This window comes from Prunus mume, linkage group LG3 (assembly GCF_029339155.1).
Source record: "Prunus mume cultivar Tortuosa linkage group LG3, ASM2933915v1, whole genome shotgun sequence".
NCBI classification, from domain to species: domain Eukaryota; kingdom Viridiplantae; phylum Streptophyta; class Magnoliopsida; order Rosales; family Rosaceae; genus Prunus; species Prunus mume.
In genome coordinates, this window is record NC_142700.1 from 24,757,647 (window position 1) to 24,762,665 (window position 5,019).

The following is a 5,019-nucleotide window of genomic DNA, read 5'->3' on the forward strand; positions in this document are numbered from 1 at the left end:
GCGGATCAGGTTGACCAAGGTCCCCTGAATCCTGCAAGGTTGCGGCTCGGATTGACTTTGTGTCACCGAGACCTGCGAGGACGTGTCACCAATGGTGATGCGAGGGGAATTGAGATATCAAGAATTGATGGAAATAAAGGGGTACACCTAGGTGGTAGTTTTAAACTGATTTCAGTGCTTTTAAGAGTTTAAAAGATGACCATGAGTATGATTGGCATATATTTATAAATACATGTGTGTGCTTTGATTTCAGTATGAATATAATGAAGAGAATGATTTAGTTTTGCATAACTGTTTTATTTTTTACAGCGGGGTTAGTATGTTCTTATGTATTTTCTAAACTTTGTTTTTGGGTCCACTCACCTTTCAAATGTTTTGCTCCCAGTGTAGACGTGCATCAAGAGCCACCATAGGGCATTTCCTCTTCCCGCTCTTCCCGTTTGATGTAGGGTTCCTTGGTTTCACAAGTGGTTACCTCATTTGTAAAAAACTTGTATAGTTGCTCGATATTGCCTGGAACGTATTTAATTGTTGGAACATACTTTTATTTGTATCTTGGATTGGTGTATATATTTAAGTGCTTGTTGACAGTGTAAATTTTGGGAACGTTCGATTTAGGAGACTCTGCCAATTTTGCGAAGTCGGATTTAAGGAATTAAGTTTCTAATCGGTAAAGGGCAACCAAGTCAATTATGCTCGCACCACCAAGTGTCGATCACGAGCGAGGTTCATTTCGGATTCCAAAGTGGAATTTGGGTAGTCTGTTAACTTGGTATCGAGCATTAGGTTTAACTTCCTAGACTTCACACGTGCATTCCATTTCTTGAACATCTGTTTCTTGTGACAGTAAGCATGGGCCCTAAGCGTGGTGGCTTCGTAGAGGACAGACGTCGTCGAGTTAAGGGACAAGATCCCCCTGAGCAAGAGGAAATCCCCATTCCTACACCGGTGCGAGAACCGTTAGAGCAGCTCTTTGTTGGAGGTCCATCGAGGCCGCTCTGGCCGTGCCCACTATGCCGGGAGATCCCAACTTCCAGCAGACTTTGGAGTTGTTGACTCAAGCTCTATCCAGGACCGGGCAGTCAGAAATCCCTCCCAGGATATGCGGATCAAGCTAAGAGAATAGGGGCCACAGATTTTGATGGTGATGGTGATCCAACAGTGGTGAGGAGTGGATAGAAAGGACGGAGTGAATCATGGAAGTGATGAGGGTTCCCCAGAATCACAGAGTGGCCCTAGCCACATTTTTTGTCGAAATGCTAGACATTGGTGGGAATCGTTAAAAGGAGATATCGGGATCCATCGGCCATCACTTGGCAATTATTTCGAGCCGCATTTGATAGTCAGTATTATCCACTGGCTTACAGAATTTGAAAATGGAAGAGTTTCGCAATCTGGAGCAGGGAGCGATGACAGTACTTGAGTATGAGAAGAAGTTCAATGAATTGTCTAAGTATTGTGTTTCACTGGTAGAGGATGAAAACAAGAAGTGCCAGTTGTTTACTAGAGGGTTAAAGGCCTCCATCCGAGACATTATGATTAGTCGTGGTGACTAACTTTGGGGATTTGGTGATGTTCGCCATTTGATAGAGAGTAGTCGGATGATGGTCGAGTGCGGGGTGAACCTCGCAGGAGATAATTTGACATGGGTGGTCGGTCGGGGTCATCAAGGGAGGCAATTATAGCTCGAGGTCATCTAGTGGCAGCGATTATGGAGGTTTCCGACCGGGCGATTCTAGCGGAGGTTCCAATCGTAGTGGTAGTTAAGGAGCGCTCTGGGGCGGTGCAACCAGAGTGTACCTGGGAGACACTGCGATCGGCCTCGGCAAGAAGAATCGTACTCAGTGTGCTTAGTGTGGCAGGTACCATTTTGGGACTTGCCGACAAGGCATCACTGGTGTTACCACCGGTCGGCTGGACATTTTTGAGGAGTGCCCAATGTTTCTCTGGTGGAGAGACTACAGTTGCATCAACTCGTGGGGACGGCACTCGGCGGATCGGGGACATCTCGGTTTGGAGGGCCTCGTCTGAGTGCTAGGCCCAAACCAGTGTTGCTAGCAGAGGTGACAACAATGAAGGGACGTGGTGGATGTTCCAGAGCCACAGCAGGTGTACAGTATGTCCCAACAGGAAGCACAGGCGTCACCTGATGTGATCACAGGTATTTTACCAATTTTTGGAGTTCCTGCTAGAGTTTTGATTGACCTTGGGGCTACGCATTCCTTTGTTACACCTAGTTTTGCCCACAATGCTAATGTAAGACTTTCAGCCTTATGGAATGAACTAGCGATCTCCGTGCCTACAGGAGAAATTTTTAAGGTTGGTACGGTGTATCGAGATAGTATAGTGTTAGTGGGAGATGTATTTCTGGAGGAAGATTTGATTCCCTTGGAAATGGTTAACTTAGATGTCATTCTAGGGATGGATTGGTTAGCCAGACATCATGCCTCAGTAGATTGCTTCTGAAAAGAGGTTGTTTTCCGTAGTCCGGACGACTGAAGTGACATTTTATGGCAAGCGCAGAGTGCTTCCATCTTGCCTCATCTCATTTGTGACGGCAAAACGGTTGCTTAGAAAAGGGTGCTCAGGATATTTAGCACATGTGATTGATACCAGAGATAAGAGGTTGAAATTGGAAGATGTTCCAGTGGTACAAGAGTTTCCGGATGTATTTCCTGAGGATCTTCTTGGGCTATCTCCTCACCGGGAGATTGAGTTCACCATTGAGCTCGTTCCAGGAACGAATCCTATCTCTCAAGCACCATATAGAATGGCACCAGCAGAGTTGAGGGAATTAAAGACTCAGTTGCAGGAGCTGGTAGATAAAGGTTTCATCCGACCTAGTTTTTAACCTTGGGGCGCTCCAGTGTTATTTGTTAAGAAGAAGGATGGAACCATGAGGTTATTTGTTGACTACAGACAGTTGAACAAGGTCACAGTGCGAAATAAGTATCCTTTTCCTCGTATTGATGATTTGTTCGACTAGTTAAAGGGTGCCAAGGTATTCTCTAAGATTGATCTGAGATCTGGGTATCATCAATTACGGATTAGAGAAGAGGATGTGCCTAAGACAGCTTTTCGAACGAGATATGGGCACTATGAGTTCTTGGTGATGCCATTTGGGTTGACAAATGCACCAGCTGCGTTTATGGATCTCATGAACAGGGTGTTCGACGTTACTTGGACCACTTTGTGATTGTGTTCATAGACGACATTCAGTGTATTCCAAGAGTGAGAAGGCACACATGAAACATTTGGAAATTGTGCTGAAGACTTTGAGGAGGAGGCAGTTGTATGCCAAATTCAGTAAATGCCAATTCTGGCTAGATAGAGTTAGTTTCTTGGGGCAAATCTCTGCAGAGGGTATTTGTGTTGATCCCCGAAGATTGAGGCAGAGGAATCGCCACGACCAACGATGTTACTGAGGTACGGAGTTTTCTCGGGTTAGCGGGTACTATCGTCGCTTTGTGGAAGGGTTTTCTGCTATAGTGGTGCCTCTCACTCGTTTGACAAGGAAAGGAGTAAAGTTTGAATGGTTAGATGAGTGTGAGGAGAGCTTCAATAAACTCAAGACCAGGTTGACCACCGCTCCGGTTTTAGCACTTCCAGATGATAGCGGGAACTTCGTTATCTACAGTGATGCATCCCAACAGGGACTTGGTTGTGTGCTAATGCAGCATGGTAGGGTGATCGCTTATGCTTCTAGGCAACTTAAGAAGCATGAGTTGAATTACCCTATTCATGATTTGGAGTTAGCTGCAGTGGTTTTTGCCTTGAAGATTTGGCGACACTATCTTTATGGAGAAACTTGCCAGATTTTTACGGATCACAAAAGTTTAAAGTACTTATTCACTCAGAAGGAGCTGAATTTGAGGCAAAGAAGATGGCTAGAGTTGATTAAAGATTATGATTGTATCATTGAGCATCATCCGGTAAGAGTTAATGTTGTAGCTGATGCACTCAGCAGAAAATCCTCAAGATCTATAGCTTATTTCAGAGGGAGATATGTGCCAATTATGGTGGAGATGAGGAAGCTCAGAGTTGAACTAAGTGTGGATGATCAGGGAGCATTGTTAGCTACTCTTCATATGAGACCAGTACTAGTGGAGTGAATAGTTGTCGCCCAATCCCAGGATCCTTTGATTTTCACATTACGATTAGAAGTGGAGAATGGTAGTGAAATGACTATTGATAAGAAATGACGGAGCCTTAATAGTGGGAACCAGGTTATATGTCCCTAATGATCAAGCCTTAAAAAGGGAAATTCTTGAGGAGGCTCATAGTTCAGCTTTTGCAATGCATCCTGGAAGCACTAAGATGTATCATACCTTGAGAGAGCATTACTGGTGGCCTTTTATGAAGAAAGAGATAGCAGAATATGTCGATAAGTGCTTAATTTTCCAGCAAGTGAAAGCTGAATGGCAGAAACCATCAGGGTTGTTGCAACCACTTCCGATTCCTGAATGGAAGTGGGAGCATATTACCATGGATTTCGTGTTCAAGCTTCCCCGAACATAGAATAAGCATGATGGAGTTTGGGTAATAGTGGATCGACTCACTAAATCTGCTCATTTTCTACCAGTGAAAGCAAACTACACCCTAAATAAGTTGGCCAAGATCTTCATAGATGAGATAGTGAGACTTCATGGGGTGCTAGTATCTATTATTTCATATAGAGATCCACGGTTTACCTCCTGTTTTTGGGCGAGGTTAAATGAGGCTTTTGGAACTCAATTGCGGTTTAGTACTGCATTTCACCCATAGACAGATGGTCAATCTGAGAGGATAATCCAGACTTTAGAAGATATGCTGAGAGCTTACTGCAGATTAGGGTGACTGGGATGAGAAGTTGCCACTTATGGAATTTGCCTATAATAATAGTTACCAAGCGTTTAGTATTAAGATGTCCCCATATGATGCCTTGTATGGGAAACAGTGTAGAACTCCATTCTATTGGGATGAAGTGGGTGAGAACAGATTGGAGGTGTCCGATGATGTTGAACGAACAAAGGAACAGGT

General features: G+C 44.3%; 1 pseudogene; it reads left to right on the top strand.

Moving 5' to 3' along the window:
- Positions 1–852: 852 nt before the first annotated feature.
- On the top strand, positions 853–4,112 carry LOC148919197 (uncharacterized; annotated as a pseudogene).
- The last annotated feature ends 907 nt before the right edge of the window (positions 4,113–5,019 follow it).